Source organism: Ambystoma mexicanum, chromosome 1p (assembly GCF_040938575.1).
Source record: "Ambystoma mexicanum isolate Mex_15411 chromosome 1p, UKY_AmexF1_1, whole genome shotgun sequence".
In the NCBI taxonomy this organism is placed as follows: domain Eukaryota; kingdom Metazoa; phylum Chordata; class Amphibia; order Caudata; family Ambystomatidae; genus Ambystoma; species Ambystoma mexicanum.
The window spans coordinates 59,500,544-59,516,528 of NC_090921.1; the positions used below are offsets into that span (position 1 = coordinate 59,500,544).

General features: G+C 41.3%; 1 long non-coding RNA gene across 2 annotated transcripts in view; it reads right to left on the reverse strand.

Moving 5' to 3' along the window:
- Positions 1–15,985, reverse strand: part of LOC138582445 (uncharacterized) — a 388,580-nt gene that overhangs the window by 267,401 nt on the left and 105,194 nt on the right. For both annotated transcript variants that reach the window (XR_011305059.1, XR_011305096.1), the window contains exon 3: positions 10,626–10,643. This is a non-coding gene — a long non-coding RNA (uncharacterized lncRNA). The remainder of the gene's footprint in view (positions 1–10,625; positions 10,644–15,985) is intronic.

Here is a 15,985-nt window from a genome sequence, read left to right on the forward strand (position 1 = left end):
CTCTGTAAATATGAGTTACACACTGCATGACATAGGCACATAGGTCTACAAGTCTAGTTCTCATTGCATAAGAGCTCAGGATGCATTAGACCTGAAAGCAGGTGTGTTCTTTGATTTATAAGCTGTTTGCTGTGCACAATGTGGTCCTTCAGCCAAAGGGTCTACAGGTATTTGCTCATGGGCTTGATCTCAGGAAAAGTGTCACCCAGGAAATGTCCATCTGACGGCAATAGTAACGGTTCTATGTACATTTTTTAAACATTCATTTCATTAGAGGGTTTTTTTTGCTGGATTTTCTCTCTCAGATAAAAACCCATTGAAAACCCCTTCGGCACCTTATATTCCCTTCCCTATACCCCTATGTTTTTCACTAGTTTTTTGGAGGAAGAATATCAGCAAAAAAAATCAAAAACATGAATTTCGATGTATGAACATTGTACCACTGGGACTGCATTCAGAGACACTCATTGGACCTCATTATGGGTCCGGAGGTAACCCTTCCGGTGCTACCGGTGGGTTGCCCCGGAACTGTAAAGAATTACCGGAGCCTGACTTCCCAGTGCCACCAGGCTTTTCCAAGTGGGCAGTGAGGTAGTCAGGCGCCAGTAATTTGGTTAGTCCCCATTCCCATACAGTCCCATGGGACTCTGTGGGAACGCGGAAACGGGAGCACCGCCACTGGTGCTAATGGTGCAGGTGCTCCCGTGAATACTCTGCACCCAACTGGCAGAGTTGTAGTGTGCCGGTCTGGAAACAACTGTGCTGGTAAGCTTACCAGCACAGTTGTTTCCGGACCGGCATACTTATAATGAGGCTCATATAGTATTCTTGGAAAGTTCTGATGTCACAATGCGGTTGAGTTTTTGATGTGTGAAATGCTGTGCTACATTTTCATGATTTAGAACACAATGTTAGTGCCGTCCATTTCCTATCTGATTGTTATGAATAAACAAATGTACTGGTACTCAGTGCATTGGGCTGTGGGGGATGAATGCTGGGTAAGTGCTGGAGGGATCGACATCCTGTGACCGAAGGTAGATAAAGGTCTGTGATGAGCAAGTAATCTCGCAGAGCTATTGTCCCAGGTTACTCTTACAATATTGGAATTATCAGCTTGACATTGGGCACTTGGACACTTCCTCAACATATATCATTCACACCACCTCACCCTGTCCCCATTTAAAGCTTATTCTGTGTTTTCTCACTCTGAAATGGATCTAGGACAAAATCAAGAACTATTCACAAAACAAGACATAATTGGTTCTGGCTCTGTCATCTGCAAAAATCACCACATTCAAATTCATTCTCTTCTTCATAGGAATAACAACTGACTGTCTCACAATGCAGTGGGTTTTACATAATTTATAATTTTTTTTATAACATGCTTAATACTGGAATGAACAAGTTCCTAAGTGCGGGCCCGTTATTCAAACCCGTGTTGCTCTGTGTCGTCTTGCTTCCAAGATGAGCGTGTTGCCCCTGAGCTGCTGGCCGACATGACATATATTCCCTGGGGGTACAATAAAATTGCACCCCTAACATTGGGAGGTGGCTGTGAAAAACTAGTGGATCACACACTGACAGCTTTGTGAGGTTGAGCAACAGAGAGCATGATGTAACCACACAGCTCAGAAAAGTCTGTAGGGCATTCAGAAATAGTACTGGGATACAGCTCCAAAAATCAATGCCTGCATCAATCAGCAAGGATTAAGAAGATGGCAGAACATATCCAGTCTAGGGATGCAGATGCTGAGAACGTGTTGGGTGGCACAAACAATCGACTGCTTCTTCTTCCTCATCTTTGAAGAAATGTTTGATCAACTAGAAGCCATATCCAAAAAAGAACTATCCAAGTGGTGGGAGAATAAAACAATAGAAAATGTACCTTGAGGTTTGCAGAATACCAAGAGGACTAAGGATATGCATATTCCCATCTTTTGGAGAAGACAGAGATGTACTGAATGATTAGGAAGAGCTATTAATCCACACATCTAAAGAAATGATGATTAAAGTAATTAACCATTCAGTTGAAATACATGAATGCACATTGAAAGAAATAGGCACTAATAAACAAAAAATAGAAGCACTGAATCCCCCAGAAATTCTTAGATTAATGTTTAGCAGACTATAATAAAGAACTAAAGCAAAAGAAACAGAACATGTTTATTAGAGATTGAATAGAATATAAGTACAAGAGAATGCTCACTTTTCAGAAAAAAACAAGATACAAACATTCCTAGAGGCTTGGACAAAGGGAAAGAAACGGCATCCACAAAACTCATCCCTCTCCTCGTCAGAAATCCACAAGTGGCAGTCTGGTAGAACAAGACAAAGTGCATAACCAAGCAACCAGCACAATTGAATGTCATTTTATAGACAAACTAAAGAGATGCAAGAGAAGCACCCAAATGAATTACCAACAAACAGACAGTTCAGACACAAACATGAGAAATTTTTCAAAACAAAATATTATGACATTAAGAAACTGCATTGAATAGGTAATAGGGGAGGCATAAAAGAACCAAGTAGGACACACTTTGAAGGCTAACAATATCCAAAAAACAAGGAAATAACACATAGACCTGCTTATTAATCTGTCCAATGTGCGCTTGAATCAATACCTCTTATCAGCCCTCAATAAAGGCTTATCATTTAGTCAAACAAGTCATTTTATAGGCATCTATCAGACCAGAAATATATCAGCTGCCATCAGAACCTACAGTTAAACACACTGAGGACACAGTAACTTTATTGAAATGACAAGAAATTGAAGAACAATATACAATTCAACAATTTACAGAAGAACAAGGCATTGCAATGAACCTCTCAGGGTAAACCACTCTGAAACCACACTCAAATGTAACCCGACACTACCAATTGACAATGTGATTGATATGTTTTTAAAAGTTATTTCTGAGGACTTAATACAAAATTACTTATTGAATAAGAAATCAAAAATTCATCACAACCTCAACAAAGGGGACGAATTAGCACTCAAAGAACTGAGCAAAAATCAGGAAGTAATTACAAAAACAGCTGACAACGGAGGCAAAATAGTCATCATGCAAAGAGAAGACTAGGTAGGAAAAGCAGAACACCACTTAAATGACGATGAATGTGATAAAAAACAAAGACAAATAATCCACTTTCAGACTGGACTATAGAATGGAAAATAATGAGAAGAACCTGGTGTGAAGAATGTCTGTTAACAATAGAGGAATATCTTTACATGCACACACAAATCCCAATAATGGCAACTATATACTGTGTTCCAATGATTGATAACAGATTCAGTAATTTCCCACCATGCAGACTAATGATCAATGGAATAGGATAATTAACTGAAAGAATCTCACAATACATTGACTTACACCTACAACCTTTTGCCTCAAGTCTGGCTTCATTCATTAAATATATAAAACATGTTATTTAGCAGCTATAATTCATCTCTTGGAAAGCAAAGTACAGAATGGTCACATTAGATGTTACATCTCTCTATACCAACATTCAACATTCAATGGGTATCCAGACAACAGAATATGTTCTCAAATCTAGATCTATTTTTATATCATAGCCAAAACAAAATGCTTATGTTATGCTGGATTCCACACCAAATAACAGTATCTACTGCTTTAATGATCAGATCTATCAGCTGACAAGGAACAGCCATGGGCTCTAAATTTGCTATGCTCTATGCGAAACCCTTTGCAGCATGCATACTCTCTTTGAGGACTGCAGGTGTCAGGCGATATTTATGGCTGTGCAGTACATCCCTATTAGCCTTGCGTCTTTTATATTTTAGGCAAGGAGATGTGGGTGGGTATAGGCACTTATTTCTGTGTGCTCACCAGAGGTTTGTGTGTTTGGAGATTTGGGCAGACACTGAGAACCTGGCTAGGGTTACGGACACATTTGAGGTTATCAAAGTATTACTTGATGAGAGAATTATGACAGCTGTGCACAGGTCATTATAAAACACCATCCTGTCATTATTGTTTTCTGCTTAGTTTCTGTTATCATGAAGAACACATATTAAAGTTCTCATGCTTTATTCAACTAATCCATTCCTATCTGACTCAAAATATAAACTTGGCTCAAGTATTGCTTTAGCATGTGATCACTTACCCAACATATACAGTACTTATAGATATGAAAATGAGAGCTCCTGAAGTGAGTGCGTGTGTGTGTGTATATACAATGTCTCATTTCTATAAGAGTTATTTAGAGAACAGAAAGGTGGTCCAGTCCTTCAGAGCATCATTTGTAATTAAAGCCCGTTCTTGGCAGTCGAAACGCCATCTCATCACTATTTTCCCAGCAAATGATCTCCAGTACATGACCCCTGCAGTCATGCGAGATGCTGGGCATTATTTCACCACAAGGGGTTTCCTTTTCAATCAGCAAAGGTTGACAGGTCTGTCCACTACACACACATAGGCACATTGTTGTTAGGCACATAAGCATTTAGGCACATAAGAAGTCAGACGTAATTCATAGTGCCAGGTTCAATCCTTACTTTATATGAGATGGTGTCTTTTTATTTGATTTTTTTTATATCATCAGTTTCCAAAGATATCCCTTAAATGCTGATGAGCCATGAGGGGTTATGCAACATGCCCGGTACATTGACAAACTAAAAAAAAAGAAAGTGTTTCCCAAGAATAAGCTGGTTGGTTGTAGGTTCTGCCTCCTGGCTTGTTTCAGCTCCCTGGACCACACTGTGTCTTCTTTCCTGATCTACCTCCAGGCACTATGCCAGGTTTTCATCAATACACATCCATGTGTGTGTGTTTGTTTCTGTGTGCATGTGTGTGTGAGAGAATCAGAGGGCAAGAAAGAGAGGATGAGCGAGAGAAAGAGAGACTGATCAAACCATTGGTAACACATCTTGATGTTTTTGAAATACCGACATTAGCACATATACTTGGAGTTTTGTCGTGAACTTGCCTTATGCTTAACTAACTTTCATTCCAATGGGAATCTATGTGTTGATGGTGAGAGAGTTTGTAAATTCTGTGCAGGCTCCACTGTATTTCAGTTGGGGTGTAATTGGGCAGTCTCCCGCTGTGATCCGCTTCTCTTGTGCAAGTTGTCGTGAACCATCATTAATCCCCCTCTTCCTACGGCCACCTACCCCATTCTCTGCATTGACAATCCTGTCAAGAGCATCCATTTGTCTATTGATATCACTTAGTATAATATGGCATAGATCTATGCAGTGTGAATACCTTAACTCAGTATTTGCAGTGTGCTCCTTTTTACTCTCCCTGAACCACTTAGTATCCAACTCCACCTACCCTCCCAGGTGTTGCTCAATTAATATCAGTGTGTGTCGTTAGGCATTTGTGTGTGTGTCTTTGCGCATGTGCACATGCCTTTGTGTCTGTGCTCACGCGCACATGCTTGTGGGTGTGTGCATGTAAGAGAGAGAGAAATTTATGGAACTGTATGCAACACATTTTTTTTTAAAAAAAATCTTTTTATATTTAATGTAGTCTTACCACAAAAGCTTAGGGGATTTGTGTTATGAAGCTGCCTTGCACTGAGGAAACGTTCATTCATTATGCAGTGGTGATGAGTGTGTTAGGCACTTATGCAGTCCATGTGGGTCTTACATCTGTGCTTTTGTGGAAGCATAGAAACATCAATGTCAGCATTCGCTAATATTTCGACCGGAACCTTCTGCAAGTGTGTAGGGATTCAGTGGCAATGTCCCAAATGTGGGAGGAGATTCAGACTGCATACATGTTATTAGCATAAGGAGCTGGTCATTTAGTATCAGCAGTGTCACCATTTCTGTTGAGCATTTCTGCACGTGTTATTTGTAGTTAGCTTTAACACGCTTTAGAGAACAGCATACGATGAAAGGAGGAGCAGCAACACTATTGCTTATTATATTTAGAGTTTAGGTCCAGGATATTTGAAGGGTTTTGTGGCCAGCATTAGTTAATTAACTTGTGGTTTGGTTGTATTTAGGGGAACATTCTGGGCTGCATTTTGGAGCTTCTGTTCTGTTCATTTAATGAGAAGTGTATTTGTGTTTCTCCCAGCCAAGGTCCCTGGAGGGAAGGGAGGCACTAATCAGATAGTAACTAATTGTACCAAGCTGAGCTGTTCACAGGAGCTGAGAAAGGAGCACATTCCTGATGATTAGATTAGTGCAGCAGCTGTGAAGGATGAATATTACTAAGAACAAGGCCTTGGGTTCATGCATTTATTTATTTATTTATTAGCATTTATAGAGCGCACAGCAGCCCTTAGGCATCATGGCACTGTTACAAAGACTTGCTGGTTACAATGACAGTGGTAAGCTTATTGGTTACAGGCAAAAGAGGGAGATTTGATTACATGCAGAAGCTGGCATAATGGTTACAGGGTAGCTGCTTTAGTTTAGTTGTTACAAGAAGCATGCTACACGAGGTAAATGCAAGGTTAAAGTAGGGATTAATTACATCTGAAATTATATACATACTTAATTTACATTGGGTGTAGTAGTTGTAGGGGACTTTCATGACTTAGAGGTAATTGGAGCAGAGGGGTAAGCAGTGTTCGTGCTAGGGGATCGAAAGTGGTTAGTTAAACAGAAACGTCTTAAGGGCTCTGCAAAAGATGAGGAGGGATGGTTCTGCTCTGAGTTTGTTGTGGAGGGCGTTCCATAGTTTGGGAGCAATGCGTGAGAAGCCTAGACCTACAGCGTTAGCTCTTTTTATAAGTGGGATTTGCAGTTGGTTGGCATGGTGGCTTCTTTTGGGACGGGTTGAGCTGGTTCTGTTGATAGTTTCCACTAGATAGGATGGAGCTGTGTGACTCAGGTATTTGTGCATGATAGTAAGAATTTTGAATTTGACCTGTTCTTTAATGGGTAGCCACTGATCAGCTCGCCTGGCTGGAGTGAGGCGGGAACATTGGAACTGCAACAGAGACACTGATTAAATCAAATAAATCCGAGAACATGATTCTGAAGAGCAGGGTCTCGGCTGAATTTTTCATAACACCACCTGGTTCCCAAGAGAAATAGGGAAGATGCATGCTAGGGAAGCAACATGTTTCAAGGTGGGAGTCGCAAGAGGTCTTGCCAAAGAGTACAGCTGCAGGGTCAAAGAAGCCATTCGGGTTGCTAAGCTGCCTGTTCTTATGAGAAAACCCACTTAATTGGCACAAGGTGTTGACCTCTTTCTTCACACGCACCCATGATTGAGTCTCCTTGAGGGGCATGCACACCACTAATTATATGAAGTTGCTTTGACCAATAAGGGAAGTCCATTATTGCAACAAGTTACCTGAATATAATTAGTAAAAAAGGGTCAAATATTTTCTGATTACCACACAAGTATGGCATGATGCAGAAAAAGTCAACACCAGGTGTAGCCCCACCCCCAGATGTTCACAGAGGGGAACTTACGTATAAGCTGACAAATATGACAAGTGACCTGTCAACAGTAAGTTTAAACATAAGGGACAATGAAGCCACCAACTTACGACCAATAACCAATACCCCTTTTTTACTAAAACTACTGGACAAGGCAGCAACCATCCAATTACAGGATCATTTTGAATCTGCTGCTGTGTTTCCTTACAAGCAATCTGGTTTCCGTAGAAATTACAGGACAGAAAGTGCATTGCTATACCTGCAGATGCAAGATGAGGGTAATACGACCTACTTATTTTATTAAAACTCCCGACTGCGTTTGTTCTCTAGACCATGAAAGACTACTGGAAACACTGGCTGACATCGGTAAATGCTCAAGTCATGTCATAGAATGGATACGCTCTTTTCTCAGTGAAAGAAAATCCAAGATCTGCTGGGGTACTGTGTGCTCAGACCCACTCTCCATCAAATACAGAGTGCCTCAAGGGGCCTGGATTTCCCCAATACTTTTCAACATCTACATAAAGCTCTTATGTGATAAACCTGAAAATATGGGCTTTCATTTCCCCAACTACACTGATGATTTCCAGCTTATCATGGATCTTAGTGGTGACCATGCAAAATATACAACAACCCTCAATCACATATACTCGATCATACAGGATGGATGATTGAAACCTGGATGTGTCTAAACAGCTCCAAAACAGAGCTTTGGATCTTTGCAACTAGCCAAGGCAGAGACAAGGTTGACCAAGCTTACACAAACTTCATACTAGACACCTGCGCCATCAAGGTGGTGGAAAAAGTGAAAACACTAAGCACAATATTTAGGCATCCCTCAATGCGGAAGCGCATGTCAGCTACATGACTAAAAATGCACACCACCACCTTAAAATCTCAAGATAAATAAACCTGTTAGTGTGACGTAAAAATTGCAAAACCCTAGTTCGAGCCATAATCGTGCCCGATGGACTATTGCAACTCCTTACTATGTGGAGCAAGCAAAAAGAACATTCAAAAGCTACACACTGTTCAAAATGACGCCATCAGGATAATCTACAACGCAACTAGGAAAGAACATATTTCACACTACAAAAAGGAGCCTCACTGGCTTCCTGTAGAGGAATAAAATCAATTTAAGACACTCGCTCTGGTGCATAAATTCTTGTATAGAGAGTCTCCAGACTACCTAAAGCAAACATTAATAAAATACTCCCCAACAGGACCCTGCGCTCAAGGACCACACACCTTCTTGTTATACCACAAGCTAAACAAGCTTGAGCAAAAGGTAAGTCTTTCCCTCTCGAAGTGGCAAGTAACGGAATAAACTTCCTTCATCTATGCGATCAGAGGAAAGTTACAGTACAATCCGAAAAAAATTGAAAACAACCATGTTCGAATAAACTAGCCCCCAAGCAGCCATTTTAGTTTTATGTTCTGTTTTGCGCCCTGATGCCTGCGGGCTAAGGCACGGTAGAAATAAACAAATAAATAATAAAATAAAGAGTATAATATGTTGCACCACACAGTAAAGGGCCTAAGTAGAGAGGATTTACAAGCTAAAAAAGTATGGCGCAGACCCACATAGGGTAACACAAAGTAGCACAGAGATGAACATACGTAGAAGTATATGTCATCATACATGGGCAGGGACTAAATGGCAGCATATAACACACAAGACATGTAGAACATTAACAAGGTAGAGAGTGAAACAATGTACCACCATAACTGTGAAAGGCAATTTTTCTGAAATACTGAATCCTGACCTCGAAATTGCTTTACACACACAGTCCCAAACCATGCAATATGCAGACAAATACTCAAGCGCCAACGTTATGAAAGAGGGGGCCCACATCTGGGAATCAAAACCACTAGATAACATTTCCCAGAAGTGCACAGCATCCAACTATAAAAGGTAATTAGATTCTGTTTGTAGCAGTGAGAAAATACAGATATCTTTTGACCTCCAGGTGCAGGAGGCTAACGTGCCATACAGCAGCTTATTAAATAAATACACAGAGTATCAAATATTGTTTAGAATAGCAGACAACTAAATAAATAGATGAACATGAGGTCTGAAGTAGTTGTCCACTACCACGGAATTGGAACAATGCCCATTTATTCCTGGCTTGACTAGGCAGCGCACCTGCTATTTCCGTTGTGCAACCAGACACAGGGGCAGCGTCAATGTCACAACCGAAATGGCAGATGAAGGTCTCAGGTTTGAGAATATGAAGTGAGTTGACTTCCTCAAACGGATTCAAAGCATTCCGCCCATCGCTCCTTTCCTTCCACGCTTCCTGGCATAACGTCAAAAGTGCCCAAGGTGGGAGGAGCAAACCACCGACCAATTAGGACTGTGACTGCCAGGTTGACTACCGGAGCATGGTGCCAACCAATAAAGTAGCAGAATATTGTGTAAAACATTTTAGTAGACCCTAGGAGAAGCTATCTTAGGAGAAACTGTGAGTTAAAGAAGATCCAGTAGTAGAAGCCGTCATGTGAGTCATATTGCCTTAACCAATGGTAGAAGATGTTTTGTTATCACTATGATGTCATGTGTCACGTGTTTTGGAGCTCGTGTTTTACATAATAACATTGATAATGATTATTGGTGTTTTCACAGCCGATTCGGGTTTGAATAAAGCTGAGTGTTCTTGTGAACTTGAATTTACTCAATGTTCTGGAGTTGTATCTTTACTTTTCTACTATAGATTATTGATTGGGAACCACCTTAACAATTATGTGATTCACAAGGGGTTGCATTCAAGGGAGCACAAATACTCCACGGACCAATAGGGTAATGAAATATAGGTGATGTTTAGATTTATGTATAGGGGCTAGCTAATAGGAAATGTGGGTTTGACTTGTAGGTGATAAGTGTTGCATATGTAGATTTTGCTGTTTATAGTTGTAAAATGTGTAAATGAAATGGACGTGCCGAGAGTGTTTTCAGTTTTCCAGTACGATGGAGCTAACTCACCCTCTCGGCCATATTTGCATATGTAATGTTTTTATTGCACTACTTTTTGACCCCGCAGAATATTGTTTATCGATCGGTTTTTGGGCAGACCTACAGATGTGAAACTTTGTCTAAAGCTTTGATTGTGAAACAACTTCATTTAATTTATTTCAACATGCAACACAAAATAATACCGATTGTGGAGTGATGAACTATAAAAATTCCAAAAGCATAAATTGGTTTCCCAATCACAAGCATGGAACTTTTCCCCGCCCAAAATCATTGTTCACTTACCGTCAACAGAAAGGCCACCTGCAACAGTGCAAAAACACAGATTTAATTATTTCATACATTGGTGTTCAGTTGATCATTTACACACTTCATGACATAGGCATATAGGTCTACAAGTGTAGTTATCATTGCATACTAGCGCAGGATGCATTAGACCTGAAAGCAGTTGTGTTCTTTGAGTTATAAGCTGTTTGTTGTGCACAATGTGGTCCTTCAACCGCAGGATCTATGGGTATTTGCTCATGGGCTCGATGTCAAGAAAAGGGTCACCTCAAGATCTGTCCCTCTGAAGGCAATAGTAACTGGGAAGGTTCTATATTCATTTTTCAACATTCGTTTTTTTCAATGTGTTTTTTGCCAGTTTTTTTCTCTCGAAAAAGCGCATACAAAATGATTTTTTTTGCAGGGTTCCCACCAGAACCCCTTCCACTATTAATGTAACCCTATTCCTGACACCCTCACCCCTTATATTCCCTTCTCCATACCCTCTATTTTGTTTGATTTTTTTTTTCGAGGAAAGAATATCTGCAATAAAATCCTGCAAAAAAATGACTTCAGCTGTATGAAGGTTGTACCACTGGGACTGGATTCAGAGACACTTATTGAGTATTCTTGGATAGTTCTGATGCCAGATATACATTTTCTTGAATTAGAACACAATGTTGGTGCCTTCCACTTCCTAACGTTGTATTACTTTCTAGTTGTTATGCACAAACAATGCTACTGGTACTCAGTGTATTGAGGTGTGGAGGATGAATGCTGGGTAAGTGCTGGAGGGATCCACATCCTGTGACCGGAGGTTGATAATGTCAGAGATGAGCGAGTTATCACGCAGAGCTATCTTTCCAGGTTACTCTCTCAACATTGGAATGATCAGCTGCAGATGACATTGGGCACTTTGACACTTCCTCAATGTATCATATTATTCACCACCAGCCTGCACCCATTTCAAGCTTTTTCTGTGTCTTCTCACTCTGATATGGATCTAGGACTAAGTTTAGAGCTTTTCACAAAACAAGCCATAATTAGTTCTGGCTCTGTCAATGGCAGAAATCACCACATGCAAATTCATTTACTCCTACGTCCCGTCCCCTTTCCTACATACTTAGGGGACATTCCTCCATCCTGTGGGATGGGACCAGAGCACTTTGTAAAAAACGCATCACATTTTTCAAAAATGTGCCCTTCCTCTCTTTTTACGCGGGGTACCACACACGGCCGTAACCCTGCCCTTCTTAGCTCCTCCCAGCCCATCATCTATCAGTCCTTTTCTCCGCTCGCTCGGGACTGGACGCACTTGTATCTTCTGAAGATTCTTTCCTTCTAGTTCCTCCTCTCTTGCTCTGGCTTAGCGGTCGTGTGGTAGTACATCTATGCCGTTTCAGCTAGACTTTCCAAATTATTCTTCTTGTCAGCGACGCTTCGCTAGGGTGGATCCCCATCCTCTTTGCTTAGAGTGTTTGGGTCCGGACCCCTGGTAGGACTCGTGCTTTTATTGCGACTCCCTTTCGGTCAGGATGCTTCAATGTCATTTGGAGTGGTGGGAGGAGGTGTTTCAATGGACTATTGACACCGGATTACATTCCGAGGCTCATCCTGTGAGGGCTATTTGTGGCCCAGTTCTACTGAGGCATCGGGTACCGGAGCTTGCTTCGAGGTCTCCTTGGTTGGAGCTTCCTGTAAAATCACTAGGGTACGCCCTGAGACCTTGGTTGAGGTTGTTGACACTGAACGGAAGTTTAAGGCCCCTTGTGAAGAGGCTTTTACCAGACTCGGGTCAGAGGCCCGTCATTTAGAGGCTAAGGTGACCAGCAGTTCTGAGAGGCCTATTAAGGTCTTGTCGGTGAGGTGTGTTCCTCATCCTTCCCGCTCTTGTGGAGAGCCCAGATCTGTTGAGGGGGCACGGAGTGAGGTTTTGGGCCGTAATCCCTCTGTTACTGGCAGTGCTGAGGTCCTTCCTTTGAAGGTTAGTTTGGCTGTTACTATGTCACAGAAACATTCTCAGCCACACAGTACCGGTTCGGCCGAGGTTCCTTGTGTTAAGGCTGAAATGAAGACCCCTGACCCACCTGTGGGGACCCCTGATTCACTTCCATACATGTCGCAGATCTCCTCAGGTGCCTATAAAATGGCGGCCATTCCCGCCAAGACCACGGCGGCTATTTTGGATACATCCCTTACAACTACGCCATCGGCCCTAGGTGTAGGTGGTGGTTTTTCAGGTGAACATCAGTTTCCTTGTGCCCATCCGTTTCGACCAGTTTATGACAGGAACGCTCGTTTGCCTCTATCGCACAATGTCTCATTTCCTGCGGCATTGGCGCCCCTTGATTTATGTAGACAACAGTGGGGTAGGGCTCTCTTGGCAACCCTCTCCCTTACACCCCTGGAATTACCCCGTTCATGAGAGGCCTCCTCCTGTTGCACCTAAACCATCAGCGGAGGACGCTTTTTTCGGGAAGTTTCAAAAACTGATGCATTCTGACCCCATGAAGGAGTTCGTTCGATGCTTGTTTAGGGAGATATGCCTGTCTACGCCAACGGTCCCAGCGACGGTCCCACCTGCACACTGGCTCTGGTGCATAAATGCCTGTATGGAGAGGCTCCAGACTACCTAAAGCAAACATTAATAAAATACTCCCCAACAGGACCCTGCGCTCAAGGACAACACACCTTCTTGTTATACAATAAGCTAAACAAGCTTGATGAAAAGGTAAATCTTTCCCTCTTAAGTGGCAAGTAACTGGAATAAACTTCCTTCATCTATGCGATCAGAGGAAAGTTACAGTACATTCCGAAAAAAATTGAAAACAACCATGTCCGAATAAACTAGCCCCCAATCAGCCATTTTAGTTTTATGTTGTTCTGTTTTGCGCCCTGATGACTGCAGGCTAAGGCACGGTAGAAATAAACAAATAAATAATAAAATAAAGAGTAGAATACGTTGCACCACACAATGAAGGGCCTAAGTAGAGAGGATTTACAAGCTAAAAAAGTATGGCGCAGACCCACATAGGGTAACACAAAGTAGCACAGACATGAACATATGTAGAAGTATATGTCATCATACATGGGCAGGGACTAAATGGCAGCATGTAACACACAAGACATGTAGAACATTAACAAGGTAGAGAGTGAAACAATGTACCACCATAACTGTGAAAGGCAATTTTTCTGAAATACTGAATCCTGACCTCGAAATTGCTTTACACACACAGTCCCAAACCATGCAATATTCAGACAAATACTCAAGCGCCAAGGTTATGAAAGAGGGGGCCCACATCTGGGAATCAAAACCACTAGATAACATTTCCCAGAAGTGCACAGCATCAAACTATAAAAGGTAATTAGAATCTGTTTGTAGCAGTGAGAAAATACAGATATCTTTTGACCTCCAGGTGCAGGAGGCTAACGTGCCATACAGCAGCTTAATAAATAAACACACAGAGCATCAAATATTGTTTAGAATAGCAGACAACTAAATAAATAGATGAACATGAGGTCTGAAGTAGTTGTCCACTACCACGGAATTGGAACAATGCCCATTTATTCCTGGCTTGACTAGGCAGCCATCTGCTATTTCCGTTGTGCAACCAGACACAGGGGCAGCGTCAATGTCACAACCAAATTGGCAGATGAAGGTCTCAGGTTTGAGAATATGAAGTGAGTTGACTTCCCCAAACGGATTCATAGCATTCCGCCCATGGCTCCTTTCCTTCCACGCATCCGGACATAACGTCAAAAGTGCCCAAGGTGGGAGGAGCAAACCACCGACCAATTAGGATTGTGACTGCCAGGTTGACTACCGGAGCATGGTGCCAACCAATAAAGTAACAGAATATTGTGTAAAACATTTTAGTAGACCCTAGGAGAAGCTATCTTAGGAGAAACTGTGAGTTAAAGAAGATCCAGTAGTAGAAGCCGTCATGTGAGTCATATTGCCTTAACCAATGGTAGAAGATGTTTTGTTATCACTATGATGTCATGTGTCACATGTTTTGGAGCTTGTGTTTTACATAATAACATTGATAGTGATTATTGGTGTTTTCACAGCCGATTCAGGTTTGAATAAAGCTGAGTGTTCTTGTGAACTTGCATTTACTCAATTTTCTGGAGTTGTAGCTTTACTTTTCTACTATAGATTATTGATTGGGAACCACCTTAACAATTATGTCATTCACAAGGGGAGGCATTCAAGGGAGCACAAATACTCCATGGACCAATAGGGTAATGAAATATAGGTGATGTTTAGATTTATGTATAGGGGCTAGCTAATAGGAAATGTGGGTTTGACTTGTAGGTGATAAGTGTTGCATATGTAGATTTTGCTGTTTATTGTTGTAAAATTTTTAACTGAAATGGACGTGTCGAGAGTGTTTTCAGTTTTCCAGTACGATGGAGCTAACTGACCCTCTCGGCCATATTTGCATATGTAATGTTTTTATTGCACTACTTTTTGACCCCTCAGAATATTGTGTATCGATCGGTTTTTGGGCAAACCTACAGATGTGATAAATTGTCTAAAGCTTTGATTGTGAAACAACTTCATTTCATTTATTCCAACATGGAACACAAAATAATACAGATTGTCTAGTGATGAACTATAAAAATTCCAAAAGCATAAATTGGTTTCCCAATCACAAGCACAGAACTTTTCCCCGCCCAAAATCATTGTTCACTTACCGTGAACAGAAAGGCCATCTGCAACAGTGCAAAAACACAGACTTAATGATTTCATACATTGGTGTTCTCTGTACTATAAGTGCATGTCATAGTTTATCATTTACACACTGCATGACCTAGGCACATATGACTACAAGAGTAGTTATCATTGCATACTAGCACAAGAGGCATTAGACCTGAAAGCAGGTGTATTCTTTGAGTTATAAGCTGTTTGCTGTGCACAATGTGGTCCTTCAGCCGCAGGATCTATGGGTATTTGCTCATGAGCTCGATCTCAAGAAAAGGGTCACCCCAAGATCTGTCCCTCTGAAGGCAATACTAACTGGGAAGGTTCTATGTTCATTTTTCAACATTCATTTTTTTCGATGGGTTTTTTGCCTGTTTTTTTCTCTCGAAAAAGCCCATACAAAATGTTTTTTTTTTTTTGCAGGGTTCCCACCAGAACCCTGTCCCCTATTAATATAACTCTATTCCCGTCACCCTCACCCCTTATATTCCCTTCTCCATACCCCCTATGTTGTTTGATGGTTTTTTTTTCGAGGAAAGAATATCAGCAAAAAAAACAGCAAAAAAACGACTTCAGCTTTATGAACATTGTGCCACTGGGACTGGATTCAGAGACACTTATTGAGTATTCTTGGAAAGTTCTGATGCCAAATATACATTTTCTTGAATTAGAA